We start from the raw sequence: 18622 nt of genomic DNA, 5'->3' as shown, positions 1-18622 counted from the left end.
CACAGCTTTAACACCACCAGTGGTAAAAGCTGCCTTGGATGCCTAGGCAGTAATGTCATGTTACAAAAAAAGGGACAGGTTGTATCACCAGCACTGGAGCTGCTCAGGAGGCTTTTGACCCTCTACTTTTGAGCAATGAAACCTTTAAATTCCAAAATTTGCACTGTGATGTTTAACCAGTGTGAAAATGAAGGTAATGATATGTGACAGACAAAGGTATGTTTTCCCAGTGAAGCCATGTTGAGTCATTTTATATTAATAGCAAAGGAACAAACCACGTTTTTACAACAATAGTTGGCAATATTTCTATTAAATAGCATTAGCCAATAATTTCTAAAACTGCCTGTTAATTACAGCATTCAGGCCTTACAGGCAGCTCTATTTTACGTAACTCTCATCAATGGCAGACTGCAGCCTTTTGTCATAGACAGACAAGACCATGAGTTACCAAATTACTTTCTAGGGTAAATCCATTGACACTGGGGGATTTTTTTTTCCCTTTGGTTTGATTTGTGTGGGTTAGATTTTTTGGGGTTTTGTGGGTATTTTGGGTGGAGTTTTTTGGGGGGTTAGGTTTGGGGTTTTTTGGTTGTTTCTTTGTTAATTTTGTTTTTTCCTGACACTGACAGGTAACATTCAACAATGTCACTTTTACCCATGGCAGGCACGGTGCAGGACGTGCTGGGCTGGCTTTGGGGGAGCTGGGGTGGGTGAAGAGCAGGAGGGTGGCTGCACTTTAGGATTCTCCATCAGCTCAGAGTTGTCCTGTGCATCCCTTGAATACAGAACTCTGCAGCACAGTGGGCAGGAGGGCTGCAGAGCTTCACATCCTAGAACACACAGCACAGGAGCAGATAAGGATAAACCTCTGGCAGGTGATTGTGGCAGGAGAAAAGTGACATTTATTGTGTACTTATCACTGGGACTAGCTGTATTTATTATTATTATTGTTAGTGCTGCTATTGGAGTGTTACCTGCAGCTGCCCAGTTGGTGCTGAGCTCCTTTGTAGTTAGCTCAAATGCACCCAATCCCCTCAAAAAACCAGCTCAGAATGCAAGTGACTTACAGTGGTGAAGAGGAGGGATAAAATCAAATGGATACAATTAGCTTGGGCACAATTTAGTCATTCTTTTCTTGGTATAATTATAAAATGGACACAGGTAGCACCAACTAACCTCAAATACCCTATTAGCCATAATTAACAATATTGCATAATAATGGTGTCAGTTTAAACGTTGTTTAAACCTGATGCTTTGCTCAAAATTACTGTATAGCCACATATCTTGCACAAGAGACTAACACACAGCAGTGTCTTGACTTCCATTTTCTATTTCATTGTGTGATCTGTGAATAGGAAAAGCTCCTGGCCACAGAGGAGTCAGTGGTATAGTGGTAAATAAAAGTGGGTAGATTCATCTGTCTGTGGTGTGCAAGGAGCAGGTAAATACTAGAAATGCACAGAGCAGAAGTAGCTACAAAGGGAGTGCCCTTCGCCTGAATTTACCCTTGACTACACCACTTAGAAGAATTGCATAATTGATACAATTGAACCACATCAGTCCTTTATTTATAGAACATAATGAAATGGTTTTCAACATCCTGGATCACGCTGCATGGGTGATTGCCATATATGCACCCAAGGAGAATAAATAAAAACATTTCCCTAAGGTATTATGTCTCTTCACCTTCTCTAGTTGCACCCAGGGCTTTTTTGGAGAGCAGTTGTGTGAGGAGAGCAGCACGTAATCCTGCTGTGCTCCTGCACAGGTGTCAGTCCCAGGAGTGCAGCCGTGGGGATGCTCCATGGGGCTGGATTTTCCCTTTCCCACGTCCTCCACACAGCATTCACAGGCTGGCAAAGCTTGGGCTGTATCCAAACACACCACAGGCCTGTCCAAGCTCCACAGCTTGGATTTGACACAAATCTGCCTCACCAAACCCTGCAGGGCTCAAGAACCCCTCTGTGGCACCTGGAAGCTGTTTCCATGATGGCCATGAGTTATTGAGAAGGCAAACAACAGAGCTACTCTGAGCCTGCTCCTTGAGCCAGGGGCTCACCATCAGTGAGGCAGCATCAGGGTGTGTGATGGTCTGGCAGCCTCTGACACCTGACTGGGAGTCACCACCCTGCTCCACAACACAGGCAGGAGCATCAGGTGCCACTGAGACAGGGCTGCTGGAAAGGTTCCATAAAATGAAACAAAGCACCAATATTCTTTTATCTGTTGTTGCTGTTGTTGCTATTATTAGAAAAATATAGATCATTTACAAGTATTTCTTATGCTGGCTTTTTTGTCCATCTTTATACCATGTTCTACTGTTCCTATTGCATCATTTACATTTGGCCTTTATTTATGATGCTACATTGTTTTATGTATACACTTTATAATTAGAAATACTAATTGCAAGCTTGCCTACTACCTTCAGTTGGCTTTTCCAGAGCATTACTTGCAAAAACCTCACAATTACTCAGTTGTTTTCTACTGCTCAACGAGTGTTTTCATAAATAAAAAAAACAAAAACCCAAGACTGTCTTTTTAATTTTTCCTGTTTCTAAGTTTTACATGGTGCCCAGCTGGTGCATAGAAATCAACCACATCTAAACTTGCATCTTCTCAGAAGCTGTTCAAGGATTCATCTCAAAAACCCTCTTTTTCTGAATGAAAGTAAAGTATTACCTGCCACATAGAGATACTGAGGGATTCCCACACTAATGATTATATTAAATTTTAAAATTTTTTTGACACATAAAACTTTAGCCTAGGCACATTCTCATACTTTTGATACATTTCAAGCTGAAAAAAGTCCATTTAAGTTAATGGTTCTACCAGAGGGAGTGAGTGATTTCCATGCACTCGCTGCAAACTTTGACACAATGCTCCCATTTTATCATTTGTTATTTCAGCTTTGCTGATGATTCAGTGGTGTTATTCCACTGAAAAACTGGAGTAACACAGCAGTGAATCAGGTTCATTGGCTTTGCACCTCAGTATCTAAAATGAAGATCCACCTACAGGTAAAATACTATCACACTGCAAGTATCTCACGGACTGAAATCTGTCCTGGCTTGCCAGATCTTCATCGGAAAAGGATTGCACAGGCTCAAAATTAAAATGCATGGTGACTGTATTTTAGTCAATGGGAATACTCATGTCAACTAGATGAGCTGGTTTTGGCTTTTCTCATTACAAATTGCTCAAATCAAAAAGAGCAGAGCAGAGGGTTGCTTTTGTTTGTTGCTGCTGTTTTCATTTCCCGGCTGCCATGGATGTAGAAAGCAGCACCTCTGCCCAGGAGGCTGCAAAGCCGGGGCCAGGAGTCACTGGCTGTGAGTGAGCTCCTGCAGCGAGGCTGAGCAGCTGCACCACTGCAAGGGTGAGTTCCTGCAGCAGTGGGAGTCACAGCAGACACTGCCACTGTTTTACTGGCAGCCACCAGCTCAGCTTCACAGCGTGACACTTCAGCCCACACCATGGCAAGGAACGACAGAAGGTGTGTGCAAGTGGGATCACCTTACTGGGTTTTCCTCCTTCAGTGTGATCATGATTTATTAAATAGTCTCTATTCAAATTGCCAAATGACTTTCCCTTATTATTCCCTTAAGGATATCTCATTCTTGTTTTGTTCCCTTCCCCAAATCAGTCTTTATGTGTATCTCATAGAGAAGTACATTTTTCCTGTGCCTGCAGATGTAGCCCTCTGCCTCGAGCACAAAGCTGTGCAGTCCCCTCTCATGTGCCCTGTGCTTAAACTGGTTGATAAAACAATGGTTCCCAGCTCCATGATGGCCCAGTCAAATGTCCATTGATTGACAAACCATCATCACAGATGTCCTGAGCAATTAAAACTGAGTGTAGAGTTCTACTTGGAGGGGAGGGCTGGAGAGGGCTCTGCTTATGCCAGGTGATTGCATGGGACCACAACTTCAAAAGCTCTTCTGTTTCTGCCACTTGGTACAAATGTCACCTTGGGTGGCACCTCTGCTGCCTGGCATGGTTCACACCTCCAGCCTGGAGCTGCAGATGCCCAGGGCACCGGGGGCTGGGAGTGCCAGGCATGAGTGGTGTCACACAGGCTGCGGTCTTAGCAGTGACATTAACACTGAGACACTGCTGCTGGGTTTCACTGGGTCAGCACAAGCTTTTTCACCCCATCAAAACTTTGAAACTTTGTGTCTTCAACCCAAAATCCACCCAGTGTTTGTAGGGGGAGGTTGGCACTGCCTTCAGCTGGAAGGTGCTGGTGGCATCAGGCTGCAGTGGCCAGTGGGTGACACCAGGAAGAGTGCCAGGGACACCAGCACTGGGGAAAGGGGGCTGTGACCTGCTGATCCCCTGCCAAAGTCACAGTCTCCATGGCAAGGTTTGGCTGCAGCAGACAGGAGAGAAGAGCTGTGTGTGATTGCTCCCAGGAGCAGATGATGCCTTCAGTCTGCAGTGACAGCCAGCCTTGACCAGCACTGAGCTATTGAAACTGTCAGAGACACCAGATGGACCCAGGAAAAGTGAATGGCCGTGAGGTAAAATGTGAAATGAGCCAAAAAGGCAGAATCTTACAATAACACTAATGTAAACACTGGTCTGTTAACAAGTCAGCCAGCTCTTATCTTGTAGCAGGGAGATTGTTCTTGAGAACCTTGCAGAGTCAAATGAATTCATGAACCTCCATACCAAGGTGCAATCATTAGTCAGTAAATGAATTACACATAATTATCTGCTTTGTATTTAATTCACTTGGCTTCCAGTTTCTTACTCTTCATGCAGTGAAACTCTCTCTCCCTCTCACACAAACACACTCCATGGGCAGGAGGTTTTGGAGGGCTGCCATGGTCCTGACTCACGAATCAGACTCCATGATTTGAACGATATTTATCTAAGCCTGCAAACAAAGAAGATGGCTATGTGTCCAATGAGAGAATAATTATTGTTATTATGTTTATAGAGCAACAAAGCTGGGAGTGAGGTCCCTGGGGGAAAGGCGGCAGGGAGGGTGAGCTGGGCAGAGGCAGGAGTCTGTAGGCAGAGGTTCAGGACAGGTTTGTGCCAGGGCTTTCAGGGTTCCCTGCCTCTGAGTCACCTCTGCCAGGAATGGCCCAGCAGCCAAGGCCACTGGCCAGGGGATGCCTGGCCTGGCAGAGATGCTTGCTGGGAGCTGCAAGACCACCTCCCCAAGGGTTCCTGACGTGACACCAGGGAAATACTGGCCCTGCAAGGGATTTGGCAGTGGCTGGGTTGGCACAGAGCCCCCAGACAGCTCTGCTGCTGTGAGGCTGAGGGTGGGGGTGAGTCTGCAAGAGATCCAGCCCTGCTGCACGGGATAGCAGCACTGACAGAGCAGCTCCTGCTTGCAGCAGGTCCTCTGTGTTCTTTCTTCTGCAGAAGTCAGCTGTACACCTACATCCCCAGCTCCTTTAACTTACCCACCAGGGCAAAAATCCATAGCAGAAGAAGGCTGGTTTGCAGGTAACAGCTGCTGCCACAGAAGGATGCTTAAAAATAAAAATGTCCTATGAAATGACATGTGGGTTCTCCCTGCCCCACAGGCTGGGCAAGGGAGTCCTGCTCCACCCCCTGGGAGAGCTTTGGACATTGTGACAGTGGCAGTGCCATGTGTGACCCAGGCTTGATCCTGCCACTTTAGTGTACTCAGAGAGGACAGTGACAGTGAAGGGTCTGCCCGGCCTCCAGGACTTGTCCATGACAGGTAATAAGTTTGAAACCCATAACAATTTGAAACCCATATTCCTAAAACGCATCTAACCACTCAAATGCCTCATCTTGGCTGGGGCTTCAAGAGTCCCATGAATTTAAAAGGCCACCCTTTGTCCTGCTAGGAGAGAGGGCCCCAGATCTCTGACCTGTGACTGTTTCCAAACCACACACCTGCACAAAACTCTTGTTTTTTGTTTTTTGTTGTGCCCATGGAGACACATCTGACTTCTGGTGAATCTGTACAGAGGAATAATGATTGGTAGCTTTTCATCAACTTGGTTCCAACAGGCAACAGCCTTGGCCATCACAGCTGTGGCTCTGGAGAGCTTGGAGCACATCAGGCTCTGGAAATGCTTTGGTTTAAGGACACAATCAGCTGTGGTAATGGCAAGCAGCACTTCTGTCCAGAAAGCTGGAAAAAGTGGCATTTAAACTTCCATTAACTCAGCTTGAGGAGGGTAAAGTTTGAGCCACTGTTTATTTATCTCAAATCATCTTTAGGTTAACAACATACAGCCAGGGAGACTGCAGGGCAAACAGCCAGATGAAGACATTGTCTGGAAATAACAATGAGTTTAGAATGAATCCTACACAGAGAACAAGACATCCCACTCTTGTTCTTCCAAGATCACTGTGAAACAGTTCCAAATTTTGTCCTTATTAACTTATTGGAAGGGAAGCAAAACCAATAATCTGGATAGTTATTAATGCTTAAAAAAATACCACTAAAAATGAAGATAAATAACTTGATGTCCCTTCCAGCCAACCCAGTTTTAGAAGCAAGTTTTATCTCATGAGATGCTTTAACTGATTATGTTTGTGTTAATATCCTAAGAAGAAAAATAGAAAAGCTTTGACAAAGGAAGACTTGCCAATGCAATGACAGACAACAATACTTTGGATCACAAAGCATTTTTTAGAGGATGGGTATTGAAGCACTGGATTTTTAAAACTGTTGACAATCTTCCCACCTTAATTCCCTTTTCAGAACAATTTAAGTTTTCTGGAGAAGATTAAGAACACCTATGTGCCAACATTAACATCCCAAAGGCAGAAAAAGGCTTTATAGGGGAGAAATCAAAACTACTCCTGAGACAATACTGCTCACAAGAAGGAAAATGTGATTTTATGGCCTTAGTAAAAACTGGGAGCCTTGGATCAAGGTGTTGTTAGTTTCTCAAAACTGGCAGCTACCCTTAAGAGAGCCAAGGCATCTCTCCCTGGAGCATTTCTGGAGCAGCAATGGGACACTGTTTGCCTCCCTGCTACCCCTGGAGAAGAAAAGGACTTTGCCCTGAACTCACAGTAGCACTTAACCCATGTTCAGCATTGAAAATTGCTGCTTCTCTTGCAGGTTATTTTAAAATTGAGACAGATCTTTGTGGCCCTGCATATGTTTGTCTATTTAAATACCAGTTTGTCTGTCTATCAGCTGAACTAATAAAAATATCACTGCTCTTCAGCCAATTGCTGTGAGGCATTTTAAGACCTTGAATGGAGGAAGAAAGCAAAGCCATATTACCAAGCAGCTAGTGAAATAACTAAGATTTTATAAATATTATTGTGCATGCAGCAGCTTCCACATCTTCCTCTCTCCCTCCCTGTTACAAAGAGGGTTTATATTATTACTACATATTATAATATAATAAATATATATTATAAAGATAATAATATAAAGAAAGTAGCTTACCCTGTTTACAGTCCCTGAGCAATAATGCCATAAACTGGGGGCTCAATGTGGACACCACAAATTACTCTCTCTGAGCTGACAGAAAACAATCAGAAGAGCAGGGCTATAAATCACTGCTTCATTATAAATCACTGCATTTGTCACTTTGTCTCACCCATTCCAGCACACCTTGGGCTTGATGTGGCTTTAATTCTGAATTTTTTCTGATATGACAGCATGGATGGCAGCTGGCTCTGCACACCTGAGCGTGGTGACAGCATGGCACGTCCCCAGAGCACAGAGCAGTGCTGCTGGTCCCTGGCAGAGCAGGGAGGTTTTTGGGGAGTGTTGTTCTGCAGTTGCCTGGTGTTCCCATGAGCACGGGGCGTGGTGCTGTGGAACACGGCTGTGGAGCACATCCAAACCCCACAGAGTGCCAGCAGAGCAAGTTCAGGGCTGCCTGCACCCATCTGCAGAGATGGATTTATTCAGCAAAGCACAAGAACTTGGGTCCATTTCCAGGGTGAACGCTGTTTATTTTGGTGCAGGATCAGTATGGAAAAATACATTTCCAATTTTGAGAGAGGGATTTTCCCAGTTTACAAACTTTTCCATATTTACATAGTTTTAAATTATTGTAAGTAACAAAAGAGCACAGATTCAGTGGCAGAAATAAGAATAAAGCATATGGTTCCTGGGTGTCTTGGGTTGTACCAGTGAGGCCAACACAGTATTTTTCAGAATGATTAATGGATTATGGAAATTTTACCTATTTTTGCTGAAGGTATGTAAGTAACCTTGATTGCCCCAGCTTACCAGACCTGTGACAATTACACTGCTGAGCCACTCTCATGTGTGCTTTGGAAGGCTTAGAAGGGGAGAGGGAGAACAAATGGAAAGAACCACATCCTCCTCCAGACCACAAATCATGCCTGTTTGTACCTGAAAGACCATAAATTTATCTGTTTGCAGAGCACTGGCAGCTTGCCTGGGAACTTCCATTAAGAGATGCAGTTCTGCAGTGCACCTCACAATGTCAAAGGTGGTATCTTTAGCATGAGGAGGAAAGCTCTAAGGTCATGTCTGTGATAAAAAAAAATGAAAATAAAAAAGAATCTCTGGTTAATTTGGCTGCATCAATCTTTGTGTCATTTTCCTTTTGCAGTCCATGCCAGTTCTCAGCTTTTATATTATTCCATTTAGTTTTGTTGCACAACCCTTGCTCTAGCTTGAACCTATGAATTCATATTTTGGTGATGTGAAGCAACCTAGCCCTGACCTTGCCACGGTTCCTTACACACACATAAAGTGTCCTCTGAAGCCAGGCAGAGTTTGGCTCTAAAAGCTGATGGCAGGACAGGTCATGTCCTTTATATTCCAGGCAGGAATGTGTGCTCATGGCTCCCAGGCCTTTCCAGCACCTTCCTGATAGGGAGGAGACTCAGCCTGGGCTCCAGTGTGCAGCTTTTTGCTGTCATCACACTCTGTAAAGTCATGAGAGTCCACCCAGCACAAGTAATGGGCACAGCTGTGAAATACAACCTTTTCTCAGGAACCCATTTCTGGCCCTGCCTCCTGCTGCCCCATGCCAAAGTTATGAATTAATTCCATTTACAATTGTTTTGCTCAACATATGGGTCCCAGATAGGGAGAAATAGCAAAAATAAAAAGGCAAATTTAACTCAATATGGGCAAGTCCCCGCTGCACTGGGTGTGGGTGCTGGTGAGCTTGGCTCTACAACAGAGACAGGACAAAAAGCCAAAGAGAGGAGAAAAGCTGAGCTGGGAGCAGCAGAGGAAGATTTTGTGTGTGCCTGGAGAGGAAACAATGGGACAGGGGGAAGGAATTAAGAGAACCACATCCTCCTCTGCATCACAGCCCTGCAGTTTAAGTTACTCCTCGCACTGGACCAAGCCCTGGTGCCCTGCTCCTCACCCTGCTCCCCTGTGACTGCTGTGCTGCAGCTCCATCCCTTTAGATGTGTCTCACCCAGGGACCACGAGGTGCTCCCAGCATGTCAGATCACATCTCCCTCCCTCTTTGTGATGACATTTTGATGTGTTCCCCACCCATTTAGGCCTATCACGAGCCCTGAGAATCAAGCTCCAGCCCCACAACCTCTGCTGAATGTAATGTAAAAGATGTTCTTCCCTTCTCTCTGCTTCTGGCCTCTCAGCCAAACTAACCCTGCTCCAGGCAGATAAGCTCTCTCTGGAGGAAGCCTTCCCACCCCCTGCTTCCCTGCAATGTTTCCTGGAAAAGAGCTACCCAAGGGAAGGACAAAGGCAAGATGGAATTTCCCTGCACACTCTTGTACCTTTATCCTCTCATATCTGCTTCCACTGGGTTTCTTGGGCTCACTCTCTTGTTTATGAACTGCTGCACATCTCATGAATGCAATATCAATTCTTTTCAACTATTGCTATATTCCACAACATTTTAATATTCACCCTTGTGCACCCTTTGTATGTCCAAAGCATTTGTAACCAGTTACTGTTTATTTGTCCTAAAAGTGGTGTGAGGGAGGCAGGGATGTCAGCATGAGAACCTCAGCAAGTGCAGAGGATGGGAGTTACCAGCAGCTGAGTGTCTTTTGCTCTGAAGAACCCAGAAATTCTCCTCCATTCACAGTTCCCTTCAGACACAGCACATGTCTGCCAGTGCCCATCCAGTGAGGCACCTTTGGAGCCCTCAGTGTATAAAATGAACAAAAATGGTTTAAAAGAGGTGTGTTTATAAACACACAGACACATTTATGTGCACCTGTAGGTATGGATAGGTGGGTATACATGCAGATAAACCCCCCTATTGTGTAATGCACAGCTAAGGTAGAGCTGCAAATAAACTATAACAAATTGTATATTATGTTGTAGATATGATATATGTCATATAGGGTTTATATTATATATACACATCCCTCTGAGATATAATCAGGTTTCATTTTGCTTCAGTGAGCCTTGGGCTATGGTCAAGGTAATCTATCTGAGTATTTGGGGTTCCCTGTTTGGAGAGTGAACTGTAAATGTGCAACTTCCCCAAAAGGCAGAGGAACTTTATCCCTTCCTCAGAGCACCTGTGAGATTATTGGGTATCCACCAAGAGAAGCCTAAAACAACCAGAACAGCACCATCCTCTCAGCTAAATGTTGTTCCTCTGTACAATAAACACCACAATAAATAGCACTGCTGCCTGGAGAGCTGCTGCTGCTGCTGCTGGGAGTGTGAAGGGACAAGTTGCACATTTGGAAGTGTACAGTGTCCTTCTGCATTTTTTTGTTCACTGCAGAGAGAAAGTGAGTCATGAGAAACCTTAAGGTGGAGCACTCAAAACAAGGAGTGTATAAATGATTAGCTAGCAAGGGAAGGTCAGCACTAGTCCTTCAAGTCTGAGCATGTTCCATTAAGGATGGCACAGAAATAATCCCAGCTGAGTGCCTGTGGCTGCAGGAGAACAGCTATCACCCTCCTAGTCTCTGACAGCTCTCTGACTCAGACTATCATCAATGAGGCTGATCTCAGTTTTCTTTAAAAAAAGCTAGTTAAGGTTATAGAAGTGGTACAAAATGGAATTTGATCAACAGATCCAGTTTCAGGATGCACACATTTTCAACAAACCAAAAAAACATCACTACATGGAGAGCCAAATGCAGAGATGGAAGATGGACCTGAATTATATTTACACTCATGCAAGCAATGCAATTAATCATCTTGTCAGATAGGATCCAGCTTCAAATCTTTATTAGCAGACTGATGGAAATGAAAGAGCATACACTGCCTGTTCTCCTCAGATCACAGGCTGAATTTAAAGCATTTGGTGATAGGGAAAAAACCAGCTGACCTCACCAGTGAGCAAGAGCAACTAGTGATTCACTTGGAGGTATCTGACAAGAACACTGAGATCTTTTTTCCTAGAATGAACCACTGATTTTATAGAAAATCCTCTGTGAATAATACACCTGAGTACAGTAAGAATGTGATCCTTAAATGCACTGATAGTTGTGGCATTGCCTGATGAAGCATCTAACCACTGTCCAAAGGCTGGAGGTTCTGCTATTTTCAGCAATATCAACTGTATCAATTATCAATTTATCAATAATAAACTACATTGCTGTAGTTTATTATCCAGCTTATTATGCAGTTTATTATCTGTGGCTGCTTTTACACATCTCTGACACCACATCTCTTGTACAGCTACCAAGTGGCTGAGTACATTTTTCACTTGGTACCTTTTGGTTGTAAGCTTTTCTTCAGATACTCTGCAGTAACTTTTTTATCATGAGTGGAAGTTGTATGGGTGAGCTGTATGACAGAGATGGGGAAAATCCTTAATAGTGAAGAGAAACAGAAGCTTCTGTGGAGTGGGAAAATAAACATTCATACATGTTTAGTCTGAAGTGTTAAAATGCACTTAAGTAATTTCACAGACATCTGCATAAGAAAGGATAGACTGCACAGCATTGGGTGAAGAAGTAATTTTTTCAGCATATTTCTATTTAGAAATTCAAGAACACAATCCTGCCACAGCCCAGCAATTAGGAGGACTACCAGGAAAAGTGAAATATATAAATATAACAGGCAACATAACCATCAGTCTGCCTGTTCTCAGTGATTCTCATGTGCATTTTTCTCTCACCTGCAGTCAGCCTGGGGCACTTTGATCCCCGTGTCCAAGCAGATATTTGGCTGAAAGAAAAGGAGCCAGGTGCCCACAGAGGTGCAAAGCCAAGGCCAAAGGTTCTCAGTGAGGAGTGGGGGATGAGGATGGGTGATGGATGCAGCAGGGCAGTGAGAGCAGGGCATGCAGAGATGGAAGTGGATCCGTGGCTCCTGTCCCAGCTGGAGCAGGGCAGGTGACAGGTGGGTGATGCCACCACAAAACCTGAATGTTGGCCCATCCCTGCCCCTCCTTGCTGTCAGGCAGTGGGTGGCAGGAGTGGGGATGCTCCTGCCCTCTGGCTCTAGGGAAGGATGGAGTTTCCATCCATTTGGGTAAAGGTCTGACCCTGGACACACTTTCCAGCCCCAGAGCCCTCTGATTTACCAACACTTCCTCTGCAGCCACCACTTTCTGTCTGGGGTAGTTCTCAGCTCCTCAGGTGCTGGCAGAGTGTGCCTTGCTGGTGATTTAATGAACTGTAGAATTAAAATGTAATTTTTCATTTTAATGAGGTTTAACTCTATGCAGAACTGTACAAAACTCAATTAAATAATTTTGCATTGTTCCCTAAGTACATTCATGGCTATACATCTTGTCTTAATGTAATATATTTGTGGATGTGGTCCATGCATCATTTTGATGTGAGAATCTTTAAATATTTTTTAAACAAATATTATCTATGGAGTTAAAAATCCTTAATATGAAGCAATCTTACCCTTCAGCATAGCTGAGATACAGGGGAGGTGTATTCTCTTCTACACAGCAATTACATCTTTCAGGATCCCCAAAATCTGATATTGAACTGGCCAAGAAAAGGGACAAATCTCTTCCTTTGGTAACTGAATGCCAACTTCCCACCTGTCAGACGACTTTGATTAACACTTGATCATGTCTGGTTTGCAAATTTATTTATCTTTTTGCTCTCAAAATGAACTAAAATATCAGAATATGTCCTTGAAAAATAACAGCAAAGATTTCTGAAAAACAAAATTTGTTGTACAAACAAGAACAGGTGAAATTGGGAGACAGAATTTGCTTTGTTTGTGTTTGTGGGGAGTGGCAGAAGGAATCAGGACCACTGAGGAGCCATGATAGCATCCTCAAGTTGTAAGATCCTCTTCTAGGCCATTTCAAGAAATGTTATATTCTGAGTTTGCATCCTTTTTCTCTCCATCCTGCATCACAAACTCACTTGTGCAGCAGCAGCTGGGACAAGGAGCCAGAACACGATGGCCTCCTTTAGACAAACTTCTGAAAAGGTTAAAATCTAAAAGGGATTGTGAGTTCTAGGCCCACACAGATACATTTTGACTGGAAGAGTATTTTTCATGTGCATTTGTAGAGGCAAAGTGAGTGCTGAGATCCTGGTGTGCAGAAATAATGAACAGCAGTGCAGGAACTGCACTGTTTTATTCTTCAACAGGTACTACAGAGGGCTGTGTTTCCAAAGCAATTGTCAGTGAAATGGTGTCCCCATCCTTCTGTGCAAAACTAAACAAGACAGAGCAGAATAAAAGTTACAAACTAATTAGAGGTGAGGAAGCTGCTGCAGATCTGCCTACATTTAAATTAATAAATAACCAACTTAACTACTTAAGCAGTGCTATCATTCTTTGTTAGTGTGACCCTCAGGCTCATGCTGGGTGTTTGAATGCTCTCATGCCCAGCAGACCAGCGTGGCAGAGAGCAGATTGGTGAATCACAATTCACCAATACAATTCACCAATACAAATCTCCTTGTAATGAACTGCACTGAAAAAGAAATTTTAAACTTGTAAGCTCTGCCTGCATCACACAGGCACATGGCTATGAGACACTGACTGGAACACAAACAACTCCCCAGATCAATTTGTAACAGAGGCCAAATCCTTATTCCTTTCAAAAGACAGGAGGAATAACCCCCCAGAGCTGTCCAAGCTATTTCTTTCTGTCCCCTTTGTTATTTTCCCAGTACCTCTGGACCTGAGCCAAGATGCCTGCTGTCCACCCAGGCCTTTCCTCTGGTTTCCCTGGGGTTGGATGGGGCTGGTTTGCTGTCAGGGTTTGGTGCTGAGCTCAGTTTGCCATCACCCAGGCTCCCAGGAACCGAGAACAGAAGACCCCAAGCAACAAGAGGAAAGAATTCAGATTAAAGTTGGCTGGGACAGATCTCAATATGTGTTTTGAGATAACTGCTAGTTAAGACATGGTTCCAAAATCCAAACAAAGGGGAGATGTCTTGGCACAATATCCCAGTATATGTTTGAAGAGCATCCTACACCATGGAACTGAAGGTTTTGGGCAGTGCTGCTGATTTAATAATATTAAAATACAAAATGGAACTGTGATTGAATTTGAAATTTGACTGTATTTCTTGTTCTCTCAACTTTGTCAGTGTATATTACTGCTTCTTTTTATCTGGGAGAATAGGAAATACAGACAAACCTTGAAGGTGTAACTTTCTGCCTGGACTTGCACTGCTCCAGGCAGCTGTCTGCAAGTGGCCCAGGCACAAATCCTCTGTCATCCAGAATGGCACAGAGGCCATCCCAGCCATCCCCAGACTTACTGGCAATGCCTTGTCAAATCTTGCCATGCATTTGTTCCTGGCCAGAACATCCTCTAAACATTTCTCCCTGCACAGCAGCAGCCTTTGTTTCTCCCATCACCTGTGTCACCTCCTGTTATGTAAAATCTGTAAAGCACAAGGGAAAAAAAAGTCAGTGCCTGCTCCAGTTGTCTGGTAAAGCCTTTTGTGTGAGATGGAATGGCACCAGAACAACATCAGAACACAGCTCTGTTTGAGCCCAGGGTGTTTGACTAAAATAAAATCAGGGGGGAAAAAGACACAGGAATAAGGTTTGGTTTAATAACCACAATAAACAACTACTAACACGTAGTAATCCAGAGGTTTCCATAAAGCCATGAACTTTGCCAGGCCACTGGGGATATCCACTGCCATCTCCTCAGGTGGGAGAGCAGGGGGACCAGGGGTATTCCTCAATTCCTTTATTTAAATGCCTTTATTCACACCTAGGAAATGCCTGCTGCTGACAGCAAAGCACAGTAAACACAAGGAGCCACCCCCCTGTCACACTCAGAGAGGGAGGGGCACCCTGTGCACCCCAAACTTTTATTTTAGGATAATAAAATCCTAAAATATTTTATTTATGGATTTTAGGAGGATTTTAGGAGAATCAACCATCTTCTTTGTGGATATGTTCTGCCTCCAGGAGTTCTCTGCTGTTCCTCCAGGGCTGTGACTGCACCAGGGAAGGAGGGAAGATTATTTTTTTTTAAATCATGCTTTTAGGTTTGTGCTTTATTATGGATGGCAGTTTTTATTTTCCTTTTGAAAGGGGAGGGTTCAGTGGACCTTTGAGGATTTGAGTGTTTACATTTTTGTTTGTTTTTTCTGTTTAGATGAGACAGACTACAACATGGATTTGAAAATAAAGTTTGTTAATACTCTGCTAGCTTTAAAAGGGAAGGTCTGGCATAGGCATCTTCTCTTTAGGGTTTTGATTTTTTGGGTATGAGCCCCATGGAGCAGAGGAGCCAGATCATTTGGCATTAATGCCAAGGGTGGCACGGTGACACTTCTGTTCACACAAATACAGCGCACAAATTCAGAATTCTGCAGAAGCACAGGTAAATATTTAATAAAGCTGTAGCTGGAGAAACTAAGACTCCAGGAATTTGAAAGGTGGCTCTGTGAGTGAAAAACTGCTCTCAACATCCTATTGCCACAGGCAGACCTGGGTCACTGTGGGTGAGGAGGATGAACCACTGAGAGCTCCTGGTAACAGCAGCATGAGGTGCTTCAGCATAAAGAGCAATGATAAATAAATAGAAATAAATGATAAATCAACCCCAGAATATACCTAACCACTGGTCCCTCACCCCTGCATGTTGGTGACTCACCTGCTGTGCTTCTTACCCTCATCAAATTCCTGGTTTTGGCTGTTTTCTGCTCTGTTTAGTAAACTCTGATGTGCTAAAGAGTGCTGTAGGTTTTTTCCTCTTTGGTGCTGCGATGGGGAGCAGTGCATTCCCTGCAATGTATGTTCCTCATGTTCTTCTTCACTCTTACAATGACTCATTATTCGCTGTGTGTTTATGTAATATCATAAATACCAATCTCTGGTATTTATGCAGCATAGTATTTACTTGGGCAAGTTGCCACATGCACTAAAGAAGTAAACAAAGAGCCATTCTTCAGAGGGTTAAAAAAGTCTTAAAATTAATCCAATTTTCCTTCATAAGGCACTCCTTGTTATTTTACCTAAAGTGGCTCTTTAAGATATACAGTATGATAAAACACAATTCCTGGGAGACGTAATTATGGTTCCTAAGAGACTGGTGAATAAACAATCAGGAAAAGAGTGTTTGTTTTCCCTAGGTTTTTCTTAACTATTAATGGAAGGCATAAAAAAAAAAAATTGGGGTGGAATGTGTTGGGGTTGATAAATGGTAAAAAACACGAGGAGCACACTTCCCTGAACACCCAGGATTTCTGCCTAAAAGCAGTACTATTTAATTTGATTGCAAATAATCCCATTTTCCTAATGCATTTGCAGTGAGGGCAAATACCACAGTGGATTCTTTGGGTTTGTTTTTTTTTTATATTTACTGTACTGTGCACATCAATGGCACAATGTGTGCTCTAAAGTAAAGAGCTTGCCTTGTCTCACATTACCTTTAAGCATTAACACAAACAGCTTCCTTCCACTGAAGGTGGCAAAATCTGCCTTGTACGAAATGTTCTGTCTGACACAAATTCCCAAGGAATGGCAGAGGGCTCCCATCCAGTACAAATACTTTCCTAGGAAACCAGGGACACAGCCTTACACCTGAGTGACCACTGAGAACCTGGAAGGTGGCTAAAGCTAGGCTTGAACTGAGGAAAACCTATTTGCCACAGAATGCAATGGTGTTTAATGCAGTTAATTAATTAATAAATACTGGACATGGTGTTTAATAATACTGGTCCTCATGGAGTTACTCAGGTGGTTCATCACCTAAAACCAGAGGCCACTGGTCACCTCTCTACATCAGTAAATCAGACTGATGAAACCAAGCTATTAATTCAAATTGATGGTGTGAGTCTTCAGCTTGTCATCAGCAATGTGTAAGAAAATGATGAACTTTGTTGGACCCTCAGCTTCACATCACAGATCCTGGGCTTGCACCAGCATCTGCCACTGCAGGTTTTTAATCTCATGAATATAATGAGCAGGTCTTATTAATTTAGTAGAAACAGACACAGATCTCACATTCTTCCAGTGGCAAGTGGATGTCAGTGATAGTTAATACTCATTTGTGATCTACTCATTTCCTTTTTAAAAAAAAGGCAACAAAAGTATTGATAAAGTCAGTTCTGTGCCAGATCTGAAGTAAATGCCATTTCAGGCAGAAAAACACTCAGCTCATGGCTTATTGCCTAAATAATGGACATCCCTTGCCTCTTTCTATCCTGCACATACAGATTTGAAAAAATGGCTACAAGAAAAATAAATGCACAGATGAATCTGGTCAAGCTAGCACATGTTCCTGTCTTTAGAATTTATTAAAGAAGTGAATAAACATGCTTGATGTGGTAATTAAGCCCATGTAAATAACAAATCTTGCCTCTCTAGGGTTTTGTCTGTGCTGCTGTCATTAGGGGCCGTGCAGTATTTCCAAACTGGAAGCAGGCCTGAGGGTAAACCTCAGCAAATGATGGGGGAAGATGCACAAACTGGGGACCCTGGCAGGAGAACCCAATCAGCAAACAGCCCACTCATCACTGCTTCACTTCCTCGAGAGTCCAGGGAAAGGAAAGAGAGCAGCAATAAAACACATTGAATCCAACCATCTTTGGGCAGTCTCAGCTTGGTACCCACGTTTCTGTAATCTAAAAAAATAAAATAAAATACAATTTACTTCCAAGCTCTTCAGTGCCAGGCTCAAGCCAAGGTTTCCCAGCCCTCTGCTGTCCTGGCATGTATGTGCAGGGCTCAGGGCTCAGAGCTCCTTGGCCTCTCAGCTGGGTTTCCTGCTCCTCGGCCTCTGGATGCCCCAAGGCCTGCTGAAATCTACAGGAAACATTTCCCAGATTCCAGTGGATCAGTTTAATGTTCCCAAACCAGATGCTGGAATGGACATGTAGTGGCAGTTCAGCCCTCTCTCAGGCTGAACTTCTCCTTTGGATTTAGGGTCCATCCTGCCCTGGTTTTTCTAGCAGCTAACACCATTGGTAATGGAAGCCTATTTCTATAAGGAAATGCCTTCTCTTCTGTAACAAAGCCCTCAAATTAATTACCAGCAGTGAGGTGTCTTTGAAGAAAATCTGAATTACTGCTGTAGCACTGATGGAGTGGAATTCTGAGTGGCTCAGAGATCCCTTGCTGACATCTGCTGTAGCATGCAAATGATAAACCATAGCAATGACAATGGTGTTTCTCTTCTGATCTCTCTGGTAAGGAGGTCCATCAGAGATGCCTTTCTGTCCAGGACACTTTGTCCTGGAGGAAGTTTAATTAGTGAATGTCCTGCAGCCACCCAGACAGGAGCAGGCTGGAGAATCAGAGACGAGCTCCACATAGGTCAGTACTGCTTGTGAG

The 18622-nt window shown here is 43.6% G+C and overlaps 1 long non-coding RNA gene across 2 annotated transcripts; it reads right to left on the bottom strand.

Annotated features, from left to right (window-relative positions):
• Positions 1 to 4407: 4407 nt before the first annotated feature.
• LOC107209729 lies at positions 4408 to 7696 on the bottom strand. Of its 2 annotated transcripts, XR_001523671.3 has the most exons (4): positions 7571 to 7696; positions 7403 to 7477; positions 5421 to 5489; positions 4408 to 4879 (listed from the first exon to the last, which is right to left on the bottom strand). It is a non-coding gene; the product is annotated as an uncharacterized LOC107209729 (long non-coding RNA). The 2 variants fall into 2 exon arrangements; XR_004499115.1 differs by lacking the exon at positions 5421 to 5489.
• Between the last annotated feature and the right edge of the window lie 10926 nt (positions 7697 to 18622).

The sequence above is a fragment of the Parus major genome, chromosome 11 (genome assembly GCF_001522545.3).
Source record: "Parus major isolate Abel chromosome 11, Parus_major1.1, whole genome shotgun sequence".
NCBI lineage: Eukaryota > Metazoa > Chordata > Aves > Passeriformes > Paridae > Parus > Parus major.
This window is presented reverse-complemented; position numbering and strand designations above follow the sequence as displayed.